The sequence below is a fragment of the Marmota marmota genome, unplaced genomic scaffold (genome assembly GCF_001458135.2).
Source record: "Marmota marmota marmota unplaced genomic scaffold, marMar, whole genome shotgun sequence".
Taxonomy (NCBI): domain Eukaryota; kingdom Metazoa; phylum Chordata; class Mammalia; order Rodentia; family Sciuridae; genus Marmota; species Marmota marmota.
In genome coordinates this window covers 35,595-55,978 of record NW_026005615.1, presented here as the reverse complement: position 1 = coordinate 55,978, position 20,384 = coordinate 35,595, and the positions used below count along the sequence as shown (strand labels likewise).

The 20,384-nt window shown below is 48.5% G+C and overlaps 1 protein-coding gene across 1 annotated transcript in view; it reads left to right on the top strand.

Annotated features, from left to right (window-relative positions):
* LOC125614648 (transmembrane protein 132B-like) overlaps positions 1-20,384 on the top strand; it is a 44,855-nt gene continuing 24,471 nt past the window's right edge. Inside the window, exon 1 of the transcript XR_007345222.1 lies at positions 1-128. The gene's annotated coding sequence lies outside the window, so the exon portion shown is untranslated. The remainder of the gene's footprint in view (positions 129-20,384) is intronic.

Here is a 20,384-nt window from a genome sequence, read left to right as displayed (position 1 = left end):
CGCCCCGGGCTGGCAGCGGACTGCGAGAGCGGCCGGGAGCAGGATGCGCTCCAAGGGCGAGGCCCCTGGGCCGGCGGCGCCGCTGTGCGGGGCGCTGAGCCTGGTGTTGATTGCGCTGCTGGGCAAAGGTAAGGCCAGGCGGGAGTCGACCGCATCGGCTATCGCGAAGTTCCACGGGGCCCCGGTGAAGGCCGGACGAGGGGAGCCTAAACATAGGGGTGCAGTGGGGACATTGACAAGGGCGCCGGCCCCATCAGGAGCCCTCCGCGGAGCGCCGAGCAGCCCCTTCCCTAGAAGGGTGGGTCGAATTGGGCGCCAAACCCACCTAGACCACCCCAGACCCAGTGCTGCCTCCGGGGTGAGGAGGGGGAATGACGAGGGGGCACTTTCAGCGCGTCCCCCATTCCTGAGTTCCGCGGGGACCAGCTTCCTGCACGCACAAGTGTGTCCTGTGCCTTCTAGCAGTGGGGCTGGGAAGAAGTGCAACCTCAAATCCACCCCATCACAGACCAGAACTCTCCCGCCCAGCACTCTAGGGCCAGGCTGGAAATGCATTGGTAGAGACAATTTGCCAATTGATGTTAAAAAGCAGGGTTTGCTTTTCAAAAGTCATTACTCACCGCACTGTCTGAAATTCCAGAGGAAGCTGCTTTCCTGGAGGGGACAATTTCCCAGACCTGCCAACTGGGTGCATTTGTGTTTTATATGTGGTTCCTTTCTCCAGACTGCCCCAGGTGAACGCAGTGGTGCACTTGGAGGGTGTGTGTGTGTGTGTGTGTGTGTGTGTGTTTGGGGGGGCTTTTTTGTTTTATTTGCAAGAGCTAACACCCAGAAGCCTGCCCTGAATTCTGCTATTAACTCGAGGTCCCTGTGTTTCTAGGACTCAGTTTCCCCAAATGTAAAGTGGTCATTGGAAATGCCCTTCTCTGCATTTCTCACCAGGGTCTTTGGGATCAAAGGACCTAATGCACAGAAGGTGCTTCCTGGAGGGCTCTGTCTGGCTGGGTTGAGCCAGAGCAGAGCCCTCTTTCCCTTTTCTGCCCTATGTCCTTGAGAGGTCTGAATCAGGTGAGGACTTCAGTTGTTTTTTTTAAAACAAGTTGTGGGCTTTTCCTATTCAAAGCCTGCAATCTTGGTGTGTGTGTGTGTGTGTGTGTGTGTATATCTGTGTCTTGTACAGGATTTCACTTTTGATTTGGAGTAGCGATTGCTACCAACATGCACATAGAGGGGTTAGGAGCGCTATTTAGTGCGCATACAGAGCCAGGACCAGCAGTGGATGGGGGTGGGGTGATGAACATCACAAGCCCTGGAAGTCCACCCTGTAGCAAAGCTACCTGGTTCTGCCTTGATGTGGTTGGTGGGCTTCTGTATCCTTGCTGCAGTTTCACAGTGTGTGTGTGCGTGGTTTGAGGTCTGCGAGGGTCTGCAGTTAATCTTCTGCAAAATGTTTTTGCAGCTCATTTCTCATGATCAAAAGCAGCCGTTCAATCCATCCTGGCTTCTGATTCCTCCACACTTGCTCCATAAGAGCAAATGAGCCTTCTTTAAATTTGTGCTATCATAACAACAACAACAACAACAACCACACAAAGTCTTTCTTTGTGAGGATCTACTTGCTGATTTCTGGAATCCTTGAGACCCACTGGTCAATGTTTAATACCAACTATATGTTTATTTTCAACTATGGATTGAGAAGCTTTGCAATTTGTCAGGGCTCAGAAAATACATAGTGGTTCCTAGAAGATTCCATAATTAGGACAGTTTTGAAAGAAGGGAATCTCTTCTTAAGATTTAAGACGAGCTAGTTGAGGCAAAGTATCTTTGAGCTGGGGGGTTTGATACCTGGGGCCCTAAAAAGCAGGTGGAAGGGCAGGTGGCCTGGGGGTACTCAGAAGCTCATGAAGGTGGTTGGTCACCTGTGAGGCACTGTCAAGGTTATACAGGACCACAGTCTGTTTTCTGAAATCCGAGGACTAAAAATGTTTCAAGAGATAGGATTATGGAAGTCTTTGAATGGCAAGATACAGAGTAGAGACCAGGCTGCACATTCCTAGCAGATGCCTTCCCATGCTTGGCTTGCAGTGGTGCCCTTTTGTGGTGCCCATGGGTAAGCTGCAGGAAACACGAGTCTCTGTCACAGATCGGGGTGAAGACCCCACAGAGCTGAGCTGCACTTCGGAGCTGGCCATCCAGGGAATTAAACACCCACTTCCAGCCAGACACTTGCTTCGTCAGCACTTTGGGAATTGGGGGTTTCTGAAAAGGGATTTGGGACCTGTTGCAGGTGTGAGAAGGACAAGGAGGTGGCTGGAGTGGGAGGTCCTCCTCAGCTTGCCCAGGGTCCCACTGGCACCAGGGAAGGAGCTCACCTTGCCCTGCCCACGCTTAATGTGTGCTCAGGACACCTAGCACAGAGGCTCATGTTTTCATCCCTTCAATCCCTTCCCATCCCTCATGGTGGAACTCCTGTGGCATTCCAGCTTCTTGGAGCTTATTTTGTCTTCTTGGAAGCCATTCTGATTAACCGTCCGGCTCTGGCGGGTGCCAGATCTCTCCTCTAATCCGCATCCCTTGACTAGTGCTCCCAGGTCCCACAGCCTGCAGACAAATTCCATTTTGCCCACATAATATTTGCAAACACCAAAATAGGCTCCCAACATTTGAAAACTGCCACAGTCTGGCTGGGCACAAATAACAGGGAGGTCACGAGCCACTTGTAGGTTCAAACAGGAACTACTTTATTGCCTGGAACCCAACGGGAACTCCAATGGAACTCAATGGAAACTCCGTGAGAACCAATGGGAACTCAACGGGAACTCCTGGAGAACTCAACGGGAACTCAAAAGTAGCGGGCACCTGAGGTAGCAGGAGCCACCTTATTACCGGACAGCAGAGGTTTATATACACAACTGAATACACAGCTTGTTTCAATTTAGCATCATCCAGTTACAGCAATCAGTCATTAGCTTAATAATTATACACAGCTTAACTTAATTATCATCATCTTAATGGCTCGCTGGCATTACTTTTCAACCACTCCTTCTGGCAAAATGCCAGGCGCCATCTTGACTTGGTTGTGGCTCTTAACATAAAACAGGGGAAGTCACATATACAAATCAGGATTTCCACGATATATACATCTATCAAGTCATCTTGTTGCACTCCATAATTACTTGCAATTTTATGTATCAATAGAAAAGATTGGATTCTTAGTTCACTAGAAGTTGCATGCAAAAATGCTATTAGATACTCTTTTGGCTTCTGCCAGGGTGGTCACATAAATGATCTTCTTGATCCTGAAAAAATAATCAGCAATTCCAGCTTCCCTTGAAAGAGCACATACCCTGCTATCCCCAGGCACAAGTTCCCATGTGGCTCCTTTGCACCCGTGTGAGCAGGCATGTCCCTCTCTGAAGGTGCTTATGCATGCTTCTCTTCCCCCACTCACCTGCCTGGTCCTCATGACCCACTGTACACTTGATCACGAGAATGGCCAGAGTCAGGCAGGGAAGAGCCTAAACTCTCTAGTTAGCACCGACAACAGCGTAAGTGGAAAAGAAAGCCTCTGGATATTAGATGTTGCACACATCTGCAGGCCTGAAGAGCAAGGTTAATAAAAATGAGTCCTTGCTGTATTAATTGGAGTAAAGGGGAATATTACTGAATTAATGGAATAAAGGAATGGCTGATTGACAGACATTTTTATAATCATCTACTTTTTTTAAAAGCTGGGTTTATTAAGGTGTGACTGCATAGGGTGAAATTCACCCTTTCAAGTGAGTTTTGACAAATGTACCATCCTTGTGCATTGTACAGAGTATAAATGTGGCACAATGGAGATATAATGCATTTCCGTCAGCCTCAGAAGCTCCTCTGTTCCTGGGTAGTCCCTCCCTCCTCCACCCCAGCCTCCAGCAACCCCCCATCTGTTTTGCCCCTGGATTTTGGCCTTTTCCTTCAAGCCAAAAGAGGGGTGGTGCAGTGAACATGTTGTGAACATTCACAAACAGCTTTTTAATATCAATGTGTTTTCATTTCTCTTGGAATTTCTAGGCAGCTTGGTGATTCCACTGCAAACTCATTTTAAAATGTGGTTTGGACGTTTTTCATTCTTTCTAGGCTGTGGATAAATGTCACAGCTCTTTTGTATCTTCATCAGCACTTGATATTATTTGATATTATTGTTTGTTTGATTTTGGTAGATTGGCAGCAGGTATTTTGTTGAGATTTTTAACTTCACTCCTGACAGTGGTGAATATTCTTATTTGTGTTTAATTGCTATTCTTATTATTGGCGAAATGTGTTTTTCAAACATTGTGCCCATATTTTATTGGTTGTTTATTTTCTTATTATTGACCTTTGAGGGTATTTTGTGTATTATGTCTGCAAGGTCTTTATCAGATTTTGTTTTACCGACATTTTCTCCCATTGCATCTTTGGTGGAGCAGAGATTTTAAATTTTAATGAATCTAGTTGATTTATCTTTTCTCTTAATGATTGTGTTTTTGGTGTCACATCTAAGCAGTCTTTGCCTAACTCAAGGTCAAAAGGATTCTATATATTCTAATTGGTATGTTTGTTCTCTTAGTTACTGAGAATGCTTATATCACTGAGTTTGGCTTTGTCTATTTAAATTTTATTCTGCCAACTTTTGCTTTGATTATTTCCAAGCACTGTACCCTCTGCATTATTATGTCCTTTGGTTGAATCACATCCATTAGTATAACGTAATGCCTCTCTTTATTCTTGGACATATTCCATGCTCTGAAGTCCATTTCAGATATTAATGTGGCTGTCTCAGCTTTCTTTCAAGTAGCATTTATGCTCCATTTTTTTGTTTTAGTGTTTAGCATTGACCTTTTCAGAAAGCACACATTCCCAACGGAAACCCATTCACTTGTTCTTTCAGTCTGATGGTCTTTGTCTTTTAAACATTGTGTTTAGGCCATTTATATTTAATGTGATTATCCATAGATTTACATTAAGAGCCAACATTTTGCTCAGGGGTTTCTTCATGCCCCATCTGTTCTGTATTTTTTGCCCCTCCTTCTTCTGCCTGATTTTGGACTAGGTGTTTTTGTGATTCCATTTTATCTTCATGATTGGCTCATTACTTAGAGTTCTTTATAAGTTTTAATCATTGCCCTAAGGTTTAAAAAGTGCATCTTTAATTAATCAAAGCTTATATTTGAGTTATGTTATATACAGGAAACTTGAAAGCGTATATTCCCAGGGCTTTTTCCTGTTCATGTGATTCTTTTTCAAGCACACACTCTCTTACACCATAGGTGCGGCTACAAGAATTGTCAATTAAAGATTATTTGTGCATAATTATAAAAAATGAAAATCACACTTACTTGGCTTGCACCTGTTTCTGAGAGGGCACTTCTGATATCCTTGGAATAATTTTCCCTGCAGGATTTTATTCTCTCTTCTCCTTGCATAGTGAGTTCTCTCATTTATGTACCCTAGGGATTGAGAAGTTGCTGCTTTCAAGGAAAGAAGACAGGTGATGTCCACCCCAGCTGTCAGGGGAGTTAGCAAAGTCTCCGAGACAATGAGTTCCACCTACTCTCCGATGGCGTGATTTCTCCTCTTCTGTAATATGCACGCATTCTTTAATTAATGATCTTCGTATAGGTGTGTTCAGACCGTCACACTTGCAGATGGCTGGCTCCCTAGAGCTGCCCCAAGGTTCTGTGTAGAAGATCCTCTCTTCTCTCTGTAAAACACTTCTTTCTTTCTCAGCAAACTTTGTGTGCTCAGCAGTGGGGTGAGGGTTTGCTCATGAACGAATGGGGTGGAGGGACCACAGTCTGTGTCAGAGAAGCAGAGACTTCATTTTGAGCCTCTGTTCTGCCGGTTTCTGAGTGAGTTGGTCAGAAGTCTTTGGTTTTTATCAGTCAAAACATTGGAGAGCCACCTAGGAAGGAAGTCCTCAGGGATGGGGAGTTCACCATCCCACTGCAGGCCGGAGGGCCAGGTTTCCTGAGAGGAGAGCCTGCCTGCTCGGGTTCGCTGATGCCTGCTTTCTGCAGGGCACCCTGACAGGATATGGGGCTTCAGTCATTTTATTCACTTTTATGCTCAGTTTATGGATCCCAAAGAGAAGGAAGCTCACAACCTTACTGAACCTTAGAAGCATCTGGAGAATTAAAAAAATTAAAATAAAAATAAAAAACACCAATCCTTAGACCTGCCCCAATGTGATTGAGTGGGGATCTTGGTAGCAGAGCAGGGAGTAGGTGAGGGGAGGGTGTATCACTTTTGATCCTTTTAAAGATCTGCGAGTGCTTCTAAGGTACAGTCAGGGGTGTGACCAGGTCACATAGGTTCTTCTCTGTCTAGAAGAGACAGCTTGACGGACAGTCCCCCCCATTTCCTATCCAAGGAAAAAGGAAAAGTGCTCTTATCTAAGGTGGTCTTATCTGGGTGGTCGCTGAAGGCAAAGCCCAGGACGCCCTTCCCACTGCCCCAGGCCTGCTGGACAGTGGGGACCATGGTGGGGGGCAGCTCTGCTGAGCCCCAGGTGCCCTTCGGTCAGGTGAGGCAGCTCACAGTGAGCAGGTGGGCTTGCGCTCCTGGTGCAGTGTGTGGGTCTTCCAGGGCTGTGGCGCCTGGCAGGGACCACAACAGGGCAGCTTCATGCACAGCGAGGCCCAGGCTCCAGACTTGGCAGGCTGTGTGTCTCCCAGGGGGATCCGCACTGCCTCCTCCAGCTCCGGGGCTCCAGGGGCCTTTGGCGTCTGGCTGCATCTCCCCAGCCGGTCTTCTCCACATGTCCCTCCCTTCTGTCTTAAAAGGACACCTGTCATTGGATGTGAGGCCCGCTGTCCTCCAGCTGATCCTTTTGAGATCCCAAACTTAATGACACCTGCCAGGACCTGCTGTCTCAGTAAAATGCATCCACAGGTTCAGAGAAGATGTGCCAGGGCCCTTTCCAACAAGTGCACACAGTAGGACTCGGCAGGTAAAGAAGAGCACACTATCAGCACAGTGAGGCTACAGATGTTTACAACTATCCAATGTCACTAACTAACTGAACAGCGCGCTGGGCGAGGCCAGAACAGCGGACGCTGGGTAGGTGCAAGGCGGTCAGTGCAGGCCCACGCAGAGCCCGGGAGTCTCTTCTGCTGCAGCAGCGGGCACTGCTGGGCCTGGCCTCGGGGCAGTGCTCTGGACACTGTCCCCAACGGCCCTCCCCTGGGCTCCCAGAGCCACCCCAACACCAGGGCAGCTCTGAGTCTCTCAGGGTAGCTTTCTTTGTCCAGTTCTGCATCTTTCTTGCATCTTTCTTGCTCAGCTGGTCGCTGTGATTTCACTGTGGTTTGTTTCCTGCTGCTCCCTCATGGTCCCAGATGCTGTAGAAATGTGGATGTTACCCCACCCACTTGGGCACATGGAGAATCACTAGCAAATGTTTGAAAGGCCAGGGATTATTGCATTCACAAAATAAAGGGACTTTAAGGACACTTTACCCCCTTCAAGACATGCGCACGCGCACACATGCCCATACACAAAGCTAACAGTTTCTGGTTTTATCATGAAGTTGCTGCTCAGTGATGATTTCAAGAACAAACAAACAAAATAGCAAAAACAAAATCCTCACAGTGTAACAAAGAAACAAAACCCAGAAGTCTCATGCCCTGTAAACTGGGATCAGCACTGCCAATGGGGTTTTGTTTCCACTGGAAACAGTGAGGTTGTATTTGAGGCACTGGGGACAGCTTTCCCCCTCCTTACCTGAAAGAAATGTTCTTAGAAGGTACACCAAATTTAGTCTTTTAGTCCTGAGTCCTTTAGTTGAAAATGCCAAAAGAACCTACCTTAAGCAAACCATATCAAAGCCAAAATGAAAAACAAAATGTTTTAGTATGGTGTAACTGAGACATCCATATGGGCTTCAGGGTCACTGGAGGGCTTTGGCACTGGAGTGGCAGGCCCTGGTTTATGCCGAGCAGTGGGCGTGAGATGGACAGCCACTGTGTGGCAGAGGGTTGGTAGGTTGGCGAAGGTCCAGGCAGGATATAATGGCTCCCACCTGGAAGGGGCGGTCACTGCTGAGATGGAGAGGTCCAGGGGTCACTTTCAGCCCGGAGCCCCTGGGCTGGCTTCTCGTGTTACCCTGTGAGGAAAACACCTGAGGGTTCTGGGCTGCACCGTGGATTAGAAGTACTCAGAGATTAGTACTCAGCTGCGTTTATTGCCATCAGAGGCCCCTGGAAAGTGGCCTCAGGACTAGGGAATGCTTGGCCCCAGGAAGGTTTCTCAGTGTCAATCACTTGACCTCAGCTACAGTTTTGGGACATGTCATTTTGCAGAGCTGACTCTGTGGCTGTTGTGATGTGTTGTCTGTCACCGTGGAGATGGATCATGCTTGTGTGCTAACAGGCAGAGTGTGGGGACAGCCACGGGTGGCCTTCAGCCCAGCTCTGCTGTTGAGGAAGCGTAGGGTTCTCAGGGAGCTGCCTGCTCTCCTTGGTCCCGGGATCCAGCCCCCTCAGGTCCTGCCTGTGATCCAGCGGCTCCCTGAGAAGCTGTTACTCCAGGGCCTCTTGACTAGGAGGCAGTTGTGCCCACAGGACGAGAGCAGGGGAGAGCAGGGCCACCTCCCCAGGAGAGCCTCGGCTGCCTCTGCTCTACAGGAACAGGCACAGCCTCTCTCGACCCTCCAGGAATCTCCACCCCCCGCCCCCTTGCCTTGGTCTGAAGGACCCACGAGAAATGCAGGTCTGATGGAGGCCACTTGGCTGGGGTGGGGGATCTTATGTTTTGATTAGTCGCTAGCTGACCATGTGGGGTTAAGCACCTTTCATTTTGTCCTATGTCACATTTTCATTTTGTCCTATGAAAATTCACATTCTGCTAAAAGTAAACCTTGTGACCATTTAGCAAACCCTTTCAAATACGCTAGTTGCTCGTCACTCATGGAGTCAAGAGAGAAAACGCGCACCTTGAAGGGCACCAGGAAGCTTCCTGGGCTGTGACGGGCAGGTCTGGGGACAGCTTCCTGGACTCCAGGTGCCCCGGGCAGGCCCTCTGCAGGGGTGGTAGGGGTCTGGGAACCTCCAGCAGAGGCCACTGGGGGACAGGGCATGGCCTGGAGGGCAGGGGCTTCCCCCATTTCCTGCACTCTCTCCACACGGCTCCCAGCAGCACGCAAAGTCTCCCAGGTGCCACTGTCCAGGGACCAGCCCTGGCCACCTTCTGCAGCATCCCGAGGGCCCAGCCACACTTCCCATGAGGCCAGGGCCTCAGCCTGGGCAGGGAGGATGCCCTTGCCCCTGGGGACTCTTCTCTGCTCCAGGGGTGGGCCTGCTCCTTCCATCTGTGACTCTTGTATTACTTAAAGTCTTAAAAAAAAATCCCAGTTGTCACCCACCTCTGATTGGTAGCGATTCTTATCCTCGGCTCTTCCTAGTCCGACTGCAGGTGTGTTTTGCCGCAGGCTGACGCGTTACCAGGCGTGGTTATGCGCTCACATGCCTATTGGCGTGACCCTAGAGTGGTATTATGGCCCCTCACCAACCCTTCTTGTCCATCTACCAGTTCAGTGAGTCCCCTGGACACTTCAGCCCCTTTCCAGTGATGCATGACTGTTTCTGGATGTCCTCTGGGGTTTTCAGGATGCCCAGTGGGAGTCACTCAGGGTGACTTCCTCCTGAAGCTCTAGGTGGCTTAGCTGGTGGTTCCTGTCCTGTGGGGGGCTCCGAGTCCCCAGGGCAGCCCGTGTTAGTGGGTGTCTTGGGCCTCGTCCCTAGGTGTGGGGTTGTGGACTGCATCGGTCACTGCGAGTCCTTCCTGTGGATTTTTCCCAATCAGTTCACATGACAGCCCTGTGGTGCCTCGGTGCCCACCTCCAGAGCTTGGGGCTCGGAGAAGCATCTCAGAGGCAGGTCAGAGGTCGCAGGGACAGACGCCAAGTCCAGGGCTTCTGGTCCCCCACTCGTTCCCTTCTCCCTGACCACCGCTCCTTGCAGAGCACAGAGTGGAGCCTCTTTTCTGTTCTCTACTCAAGTCATGAGGAGATTGAGGCAGGCAAATAATTTGTTTTCAAAATATTTTTTTTCTCATTGTGAAGTCTGTTAAAGGGAGACTTTCATAAAGAGGAAAATGAAAATACTTCTTTCTTCTCCTGCGTGAGTCACGTTTTGATGTGTCCATTCCTGGGGTCTTCTGTGGGTCCGTCTTGTTTCTGACAAGGCCAGGGTCCCGTTGGACCTTCAACATGCAGCTGTCTCCGTCCTCGGCTGTGGAGGCTGCTTGCGACTGCTGCAGGAGAGAGCCCTGGACACAGCGCTGGCCAGCTGGGCCTCTAGCCAGGGGTTCCCACCCTTCTCCTGGGACCAAGGCCCAGCACGGCACGTTCTTTTCACAGCCGCTGTTCAAACGCAGGAGCACAGGCAGGGAGCACGGGTCCTTGTCTCTTCTTTCTGCCTCACGAGGGCAAATGGCCTCTTTGTGGGTCTCTCCCCCCCCTCCTCCCTGCAAAGAGGAAAGAACCTCTCAGTTTGCCCTGAGTGTCCTGGGTACAGCTGCCACCCCCATGCCCTCCATGTGAATACCCAGCTCATTTAAAATGCCACCTGATAAAATGGCCTGGGTAATTTTCTTTGCAGATGAATATGAGGAAAAAATAATGATTGTCTGTGAGGTCATGGTGCTGTGTTTGTAGCTCCCTCGAGCTCCTGAGGAAGTGTCACATCTCCCCTGCTCCCCGCAGAATTGCCAATGAGGCAGACAACAGCCCGGGTGCCTCCCCAGGGCTCCCATGGGCCTCTTCTCCTGTGGTAGTTCAGTGGCCACTGTGCATGCCCAGATGTCTTCCCAGGCAAGAGGAAAGGGGGACCTGTGGCCTGAGGTTTGTCTAGGGGGAGGGTGGAACTGCCCTCCAGACAGAGCAGTGTCCCCAGTTCCCAAATCAGTGCACAATTCAGTCCCATGGATGGAAGACCAGGAGTGACCCATCCACAGACTCCTGCCCCATGCCCCATGCCCTGCCTGTGCCCTCCCCCACCCAAAAGGCTCCCTACTGTGCTCACCTCACCTTTCCTGAATGTCACTCTCTCCTTTCTCTGTAAGGTCTGGAGTGTCTGCTTTTTGGTTGATGAGGGTGAGCTTCTAGCTTAGAAACTTCATTGATTATTTTAACTGAAATTTCATTTCACACCTGAGATGTGTCAGTAGATGGAGCCACTCAGGGCCATCAGCCTGGCTGTGGCAGGACCAGGTTCTGATCCCACCGAGGAGCCTCCCAGCCTAAGGCAGCTTGAACACACTCAGGACTGCTGAGTAAGGTTGCCCAGGCTGTGCACTGCCCACAGCTGTCTAAGCAGTGCCACTCACATTCTGGACATTGCAGATTTGGGAACTTAGTGGGACAGGTGAACAGCAGACAGCAGGAGGCGCCTTGTTGTGCCTGAGTCAATAGACTCATCTTTTTCTGAGGGGCGGAAGTGTCACCATCTTCTCATTTGTGTCCTGGGAGTGGACACAGCAGCCTGAGCAGGGCTGCCGATCCCAGGAGGCTCTGCAGAGGGTGAGATGCCTGTGCCTGGAGTGTTGGGGTGGGGTGGTCTGCAGGAGGGGACCCACAGAGGCCGAGGTATCCTGGGTGGAGGAGACACATCCAGGGGGTGGGCTGGGCCGACACTGAGCTCAGAGTGTGCCAAGTTGTGTCCAGAGGAAGTGACTCCTGATCCAGAAGCAAGGGCCACCCCATTCCCCCTTCCTCCATCAGCTTTCTGACCAGGCCAAGGGGGCGTGGCCCTTGCTTCTGCTGGGTTTCCCATAGCTTTCTAGCCATTTTAATCTCACCTTTTAGTGGAGGATGAGCAGCCTGGTAGCCAAGCCTGGGCAGGCAACAGCATCGCTCTGTGTGAGTTACAGGTGGTCCTAGCTTTGCACAGGAGTGTGCGACCTAAAACGTGCCAGACACAACCATGAGATCCGAGTTGTCAGTGGAGACAGAGGTGATTATTCTGTGACCATAGGATTTTAAAAAAAGCAGAACTAATATTCACTTAGTACGTTATAATTAAAAGTGAGTAAGTGGGGAATTTGTGCTGCGTTTCGTTGTGTAAAACTTGTCAAAGTGGCTGCAGTGACATCTGCTTCTTCCCATTTAGCTTCTGCCTGGGTGAAGTGGCTCTGTCCTGTGCAGCGGGCTGCATGGGCAGACTGCCACCCTCTTTTCTGAAGCCAAATCTGCACCCCAAGGCTGTGCAGTGGCCCCGAGGATTCCTGGCTGTGGCATTTGGCCAGCGTCCTGCCTCTGACATCTTCTCGCTCCTTGTTCCCACGCTTTCCTCAGCTGGGCACAGGTCACTTCCTTAGGTTCCTCTGGCTGCAGATGCCCGGCCCTTGCATTGTGGTGGTGGCAGCATCTCCTTCCTCGGCTGCTCCCGCTGTGAGTCCCTCTACGTGTGGTTTCAATTGAGTTTCGCTGTTATCACTGGATACTTCTGTACGGTCCCCTTGTCTTCATGGCCAACTCCACATTCTAGTTATCCTTGTATTCTGCCAGGTCACTTTATCACTGGGACAACAGGAGACAGCACCAGCCCATTTTGCTGAGTGTGAATTGAATAACAGACACACGGTGACCAGTCACCAGCAGACTGAAATAATTGGTGTGACCAGTCACTCTTGCCGCACCTCTGTTGGCTAAGCAGGGTCTGGTGAGTGGGGGCTGGTGGCCGAGTTTGTGCTTCCTGTGCTTAGGGCACAAACAGGACACTCTGGTAACTGGAAGCTGAGCTGTGTACTTGGGGTCTGCTGTTGTTTAGTCTCACTGTGGTCACTAAGTCATGTTCACTGGAACCCTGCAGGGTGAGGGTACCTGTGTATGTGCTTTTAAGGTGAATTTATTGTAAGCAAATACTGACCCTTTCATTTATGGAAGAGCAAGCATCTCTTAAATACACCCCCCCACACACACACACACAGACATAAAGGAACATATATTTAAGTATTTAAATAAAATTATATAAAACTATGAGTGAATTTAAAGGAATATTAAATAATAGTAGTATAGGTGATGGCTGACTGTGGCCAGAATTTCAAGGGCTGTGCACAGACTACAGTTTTCTTTTTTTCCCTGAGTTTGGGGCGGGAGAGAGATTGTGGTCCTTAAAGTATTATTTTCTCAAGAACCTGGAGGACCTTTCATGCTTTCTTCCCAAAACGGTGCATGCGGGGACATCCTGGGCATATCCAGGTCCCAGCATCTGTGCCCCTTTTCTGAGCCACACAGGAAATATGGGAGTCTTCTAGTCACATTTCTTTGTGACATCATGACACAACAGCAGGCCAATATGCACAAGACTAAATCGTTCCCTTCTTCGTAGCATGTGCTATTTCATAGAATGAGCATGATTTGGGGTTTATGGGTGCACACCTATTATTCCAGAGGCTGAGGAGGCTGGAACAGGAGGATCGCAAGTTCAAGGCCAGCCTCAGCAACTTAGCAAGGCCCTAAGCAATTTAGCAAGATCCTGTCTCTAAATAAAACATAAAAAGGGCTGGGGATGTGGCTCAGTGGTAAAGCGCCCCTGCGTCAATCCCTGGTACAAAAAAAAAAAAAAAAAAAACCCAAAAAACAAAAAACACGCACCATTTGTCAGTGCCATCATTAGATGTTTAGATTATTTCCTTTCCCTTCTTCTTCCTTTTTTTTCTTTTTTTTTTTTTGAGAGAGAGAGAGAGATTTTTTTTTTTTTAATATTTTAGTTTTCGGCGGACACAACATTTTTGTTTGTATGTGGTGCTGAGGATTGAACCCGGGCCGCACGCATGCCAGGCAAGTGCGCTACCGCTTGAGCCACATCCCCAGCCCCAATCCCTTCTTCTTTCTTTCTTCTTATAATTTTTGCTGCAATAGTAGCATCACATGACGTGTTACAGAGGCCCTGACATTAGGATTAGATGTCCTGTGGGTGGCCAGTCTTGAATGACATTGCCAGATTCATATGGCCACCAGCAGCAGGTGACAGTGTCCACCCTTCATCCTCACCAGTTTTGGAAGCTTGATTGAGGGAGGAGCTGGACCTCAGACCTGCCACAAATAGGGTTGGATGGTCACTGCCACCAAAAGGTGTGTAGAAGGAGCTGACCTTGGTTCCTCATGAAGTCACTGTCTGATGCTTTCAAATGCTCGCCCATAACGTCCTCAGCTCACCTGGTGTCTGTGCAGAAGCAGGTATGGGGGTGGGAGGGGCGATGGGCTGATCCCCCAGAGCACAGAGTGCCTCTGAGGGAACCTGAGCCTGCAGGGCCCTCCCTGTGCTTCCCACGGCATCCTGTTGAAGTTGGGCGTCTCCACCCTCGGAGACAATAGTCCACTAATCCCACTATTATTTTCCTGTCACAATCTGGATATTTTTATATGCCCCTCTCCTGGCTGTGAATGAGCTCTTACCCATAAAATACGCTTTATAGTGCCATTTTACTGCTCCCGAGACGTCTGAAATTTGTCACGATTGGTGGTGGTGACAAAGACAATAATGTCAGTTCCCTTCACTCCAGAAACAATGCAGGTCAGGACACCATAGGTGACTTATTCAAAGTACTGAAACCACAGTCAATGAGAACAAAAAATCCCTGCCAACCAAGAATGTGTGTCCAGTGAAAAGAGTCTTCAAATCATTGAAAGCAAAGACCCAGGAGAGTTTCCTGGGGTTATAACAAGTGGAAGTGAAATACACGGCAAAGAACCCAGGCCCTGAGAAGGGACCTGCAGCCTGCATGGAAGAAACAGAGTCCAGTGTCCACAGGGGCAGTGGGAAGGCGGTGGGGACATGCCTACTCATCACAGGCCGTGTGGCGCTGGGCTACCTGAAGATGGGCTTGAGAGGGTCTGTGTAGAGGTTAAAATAGGCCCCAGAGGATCAGTGTGGAACAGAGGAGGGTGGCCAAGAAGCCACAGGAAAGAGGCGTGGATACTAAACAGTTCATGTAAAAGAGCGACGGAACGGGACGCAGGTGGGAAATGGAAAGATAAGTGGAAAATGGCAGTTTTCATCCAGATGGATCAATAATTACATTAAATGTAATTGTATCCAAGCTGCAAAGTTTAATACACTTAAGCTCTGTTAATAGTTAAATACAATTAGTTAAATACAATTAAGTGGTTGAATAAAATTAAAAATCAAGGATCGTCAGGATGGAAAACAAGGGAACACCCAACGTTATTAACAAGATACCATAAAATGTGTTAAGCATAGTAAGACATAGATGGGTCAAAACTAAAGAATGGAAGAAGAACTACTTCTAACATGAATCATAAGTAATGAAGTGATAAGTTAGTGTCAGACCATGGGATATTGCCAGAGATTATAAAGGAAAGTTCATCATGACAAGGGGGTTGAGTTCATCAAGAAAGCATAATGATCCTAAATCTGTATGCACTCAATAACAATCTTCAAAACACACAAAGAAAAATAATATAACTGAAATGGCAGTAAAGACATATATAATTGTAGCTGGAGTTATAAGCACTCCTTCCTCCTCAACTGATAGAATAAATAGCTGGCCACTCAGTAAGGATCCACAGAAACCAACTCACTCCAGGCAACTGAGCTTAATCCACATCTACACACCAGTGTACACAGTGATAGCAGGCTAGCTTCTCCTGTCAGGAGTGCTTGGGATCTCACCAAAGACAGCACACTGGGCCATAAAATAGGCCTTAGTAACTTTAAAAGGTTAAAAACTATTCAGAGTGTGTTCTTTGACCTACACAGAATTGAAAACCAGAAAGATAGCTGTAAAATCCCCCAACATTTGGTGATCAACTAGCATATTTCTAATTTACCCATGAGTTAAGAAGAAATTAAAAAGTCAAAATACTTTTTTTCTGAAGGAAATCAAAACTGCAGCATGTCAAAATTATCAGTACTTATACTCCTAAAATGTATAATAAAATTTCAAAATATAATTGAGATTTTAGAGACATCCTAAAAAAGAAATATACCATGTTTATAGACACTTTTTTCCTCTTTAATTGACCTACTGGATCATTACACCACATAAAAATATCAGAGGGATTTTTGTAGAAACTGACAAGCTAATTTGGCAACTTGTACAAGGCCTACCAACCTGGAAGGTATGAAACAATTTTGAAAAATGAGAACAAATATGGAGGATATCTAGTTTGCTTCAGTGATCAAAATTCATGGTATTGGCGTACGATAGGCAGAGCTCACTGGATCAAACCAGTGATGAGAAATAGACCCCCTCTCCTCCACGGTCACTTGTTTGACTCTGAAAGCACCAAGATTAATTAATGGAGAAAGGATGTCGTCTCTAACAAATCATTCCAGATTGACATTCGTATGAACGTAATGAACCTTGACTCTTATTTCTCATCCTAGACATTAAACTAACTCAAAATGGCTCATAGGCCCAGGTATAAAGCCTAATATCCTAAATAATGTGAGAGAAAACAGTAGAAAATCTTTCTGACCTTTGAGTGGCCAAAGGTTTTTATTTGGAATACAAAAACAAACAATTTTTTAAAACTCCAAAACAGAAAAACCAAAACCAAACACAAACCTTAAAGAAAAATCTGACTTTAAGTAGCATTGGAACATGGATCAGCACTAACAACATTTACTCCTCCAAATCTACCTACAGTTAAGGAAAAAACACGTAAGATGTGGACTAGAAGAAATGCTAACCAGACATGTCTAACAAGGGAGCTGTCTGTTCCAAGATGCTATCAGGTTAATTAATAGGGAGATAAACCATCAGTCGAAGGGCGGGTAAAGAGTCAAATAAAAGCTTCACAAAAACAAGATGAGCAAGAGGCCAACAGACATGAGGTTGGATGTCAGCCTGGTGCTCATCATCAGAGCGATGCACCTTAAGACAGCTGCAGTGCCACTGCCTGCCACTAGGGGCAGCAGGTGGACCACAGCCAGCGCTGGGGAGCCTGCGCATGACCAGACCTGGGGTCCTTCCTTGTCACGCATCACAACCGTGGGACACAGTGTTGCAATTGCTTATGATGCTAAACACAGCCTGCCTATGTGACCCGGTGGCTCCACACTAATGCTCCGTGATCATCAGCTTCAGGAGTTTGAGAGAGTCCAGTTGTGGTCAGCTGATGGTGCATGAATGAGGTGAAGCAGGTCCCTGCAGTGGGCCACTCTCCAGCAATGACGAGACCAAGAGCCAATATGTGCCCCAACTTTGAGACACTTGAGAGGGCATTCTAGGATCCACACATCTAATTCATGGACAGAAAGCAAACCGTTTTTGCCTGGAGCAGGGTTGAGGGCCGTTTGGCTAGGCAGGGGCAGGAGGAGCCTTGCGGGATGCAAGTCCAGCTTTCCCACAGTGTCCACGGGGCCCTGGTTCCCGGCCCCTGCAGATACCAAGACCCCCAGAAGCTCAGTTCCTCATGTGAAGTGGCACTGAGTGTGCCCCCACCCTCTGTGACCCTCCCACTTTTAATCATCCTAGGTCACTTACAATGCCCATCGCAACCTAAATGCTATTTGAACACCTGTTAGGCTGTGCTATTTATGGACTAATGACAAGAGGAAGGTCTGTCATGTTCAGTACAGACACAGTGTTTGTGGGATTTTTTTGACCCGGGCTTGGTTGGCCCCAGGGCTGGGAACACTCAGGCACAAAGGGCCAACCGTGTTCTCTACTGAGTTGTCATGGTGGTTACGCGTGTCTGTGTACTTGTCAAAAAGCATTAAGCGGATGTAATCTTAAAATAGGTACATTTCATTGTGCGCAAATTATACTCCCCAAAAGCTGGTAGAAAAATAAACTATGTGACATTTTGGTTGAAGGCAAGTGGATGTTAAAATGTGCCCCAGGCTACCTGCACTAGTAAGATTCTTGAGAATCGTGCTGAAACAGAGCGCTCTGTCTCCACTGAAAGGCGTCCTTCAATGTTAGGGAGAGGAAGGCAAAATCAAAGCAGGGGCTGACTTGGCTTTGGTGGCGGGGAGGGTGGGAACTCAGTCTTCCCCTGTACCATGGGGAGGCAGAAGGGGGCGGATTCTCCTCTGATGTGTCCTTAAAATAAGAAATGCTGGTGACAACGTGGGTGTGGGGCAGGGGGCCATAAATTGATGAGGGCCCTGGAGAAGAGACAAGTCATCTGCAAACTGGGAAAATCAGGATACCTGAAAACAGCCACTGCCCACCTGCCATCTTGGTCATCTGCTGACAGGTGTCTCCCTATATTTTGGAGGTGAGGTCTAATGCATCTCTAGCTTACCCAAGAACCTGTTTCAGCCAGGAACCAAGAGACTGCTGACCCAGCAACCTGATATAAGCTGCCCCGTGAGTTTTATTCCCACCAGTGTCACCGTTGTCTCAGGGTTTTCCTATACCTCCACCTGGCCCTTGCCTCACAGAGTGACTCCTTTTTGACATTCTTGATCTTTTGTCCTGTTGGTATGTGACTGTAGGAGCTTGAGCTGCATCTGAGGTTGGCTGGCTTTGTTCCAGCAGCTGTGAGGCCTCAGGGAAGGTTCTCTTGGCCTTTTCCCCCTAAGTGTAGAACATGATCACAAAACGGCTGCTGCACAGGTAGACACACTGTATCTACAGACTCAGTGTGTCTCTGTTCCTGACCATAAGAAAGATAAAGGAATAATGGCCTTTTCTTTATCAGGAGTCAACTCAAATGCATTACGTATGCCACATTCTCAGCACGAAGTAATGTGTTACCATAAACACACGTGCAGCCTCCCACAGAGACATTCATCTCCCCATGCATACATATGCAAAGACGTATGTCATCTTTATTTTCAGTCCTGTATTTCCATCCCTGTACCTTAGAAGACCTTCTTAGTGGTCCTCTTTGCACATGTACTTGGGGTTGAAGCCCCGCCTGCCCCTGGATGAATCGTTTATCCAGGAGACTTAAGTCTCTGAGACTGATTTAGACCAATTCAACTAATCTCCTGGGGTTGGCGGAGGGAAAAACCCTCCCAGAGATCAAGATCTTTCTAATATCTGAACAAAATGGGTCTTGGTAGCATGAAAAGGGGAGATGGATATTGGGAGGCAACACAAGGATCCCTTGCATGTGCTTGGTCTACCTACCTACCTTAAATCAGAGACCAGCGCAGCCATGCTTTCTTTGAGCAGGATGCATTTAGCTGAGAATGCAGCATTTTGTTTGAGGTTTGGATTGAATTCATTCATTCATTCCATGAGTGTTAGCTGAGTACTTACTACATGACGGAAACTGAGGATGCTGCAGACAGTGAGTGAATTGCTAAATAAGTAACCTCAGGACTTCCTATGAGTGATCTGGAGGGGAAGAAACCAGGGTGGCAGTCGGGACAGTGATGGACTGTTTGTTTCACTAATTCAGGAGTTTTGGTCAGAGAACAGAACCTGGGGTGGTGTTTGAGCAGATTGTGAGAAGGACCTGGCTCTGGGAAGAGCTGGCAGGTAAGGAGATGTGGAGAGGGGCAGGCTCACCCTGAGAAGACCCTATGGGAGTGTCTTCAGGGTGGTGTCTTCTGTAGTCTCTGGGGTAAGCAGGCTGTTCATGGGCAGGACCCTTTGGCCAGCCCCTCGCCTGTTCTAGGAGCTGTCCCTTCCCAGTTGCCCCTGGAGGTGACACATGGAGACAGTGTCCCTGTCCTTTCCACGGGCCTCAGAGCGGGCGTCAGAGGCCGTTACAGGATGTGTGTGTACTAGGTGACTCGGGGTCTGCCACCTGAAACTCTGTGGCTGGTGCAGTTTTCTTCCCCCATGTAGGGAGGGGCTAGAGAATTCTGCGCTGAGAACTCAGATTTCTCACCAGACGTCTGTAAAGTCAAAGGACAAAACTAGAACATGTGCCCCGAGGCATAACTGACACCCATGAGGACCATGTTAGTTTTCCAGAGTCAGAAACCAGTCAAGGGAGGCTGGCCTGGGAGCACCCGGGCGGGAGGACGGGGCATCAGAGTCCGGGACTTCTCTCTCACTGCAGGGCTGACATGAACTCAGGGTACGGGCGAACCTCCTAACGTAGACTTTTGTAGCAGGGAAAATGGAGGCACACAGTCCAGGTGACAGAGAAAGCCTTTGTGCCATCTCCTAATGCAGACTTTATTCATCCACCTGACTCTGTAAATGGCTGCACTTACATGAACAGTATTAGACGAGCCTCTTCCTCTGTTCTACAGGGTGTCAGCGTTAGAGGCAAAGGGTGTACGTTCTGAGGCATTTTAGATCAAGAAGACGAGTCTCATCAATTGATCTATTAATCAAGCTGTCGGTGGATACACCCACACACCCGCCCGGCTGCCCCCAGCACCCACTGACTCTGCCCTTGTTCCAAGGCAGAGGGCCAGTCGACCACACTGATGGCCCCTGCCCCTCAGCCTGCCGAGGGAGGGGCTATCAGGACAAAA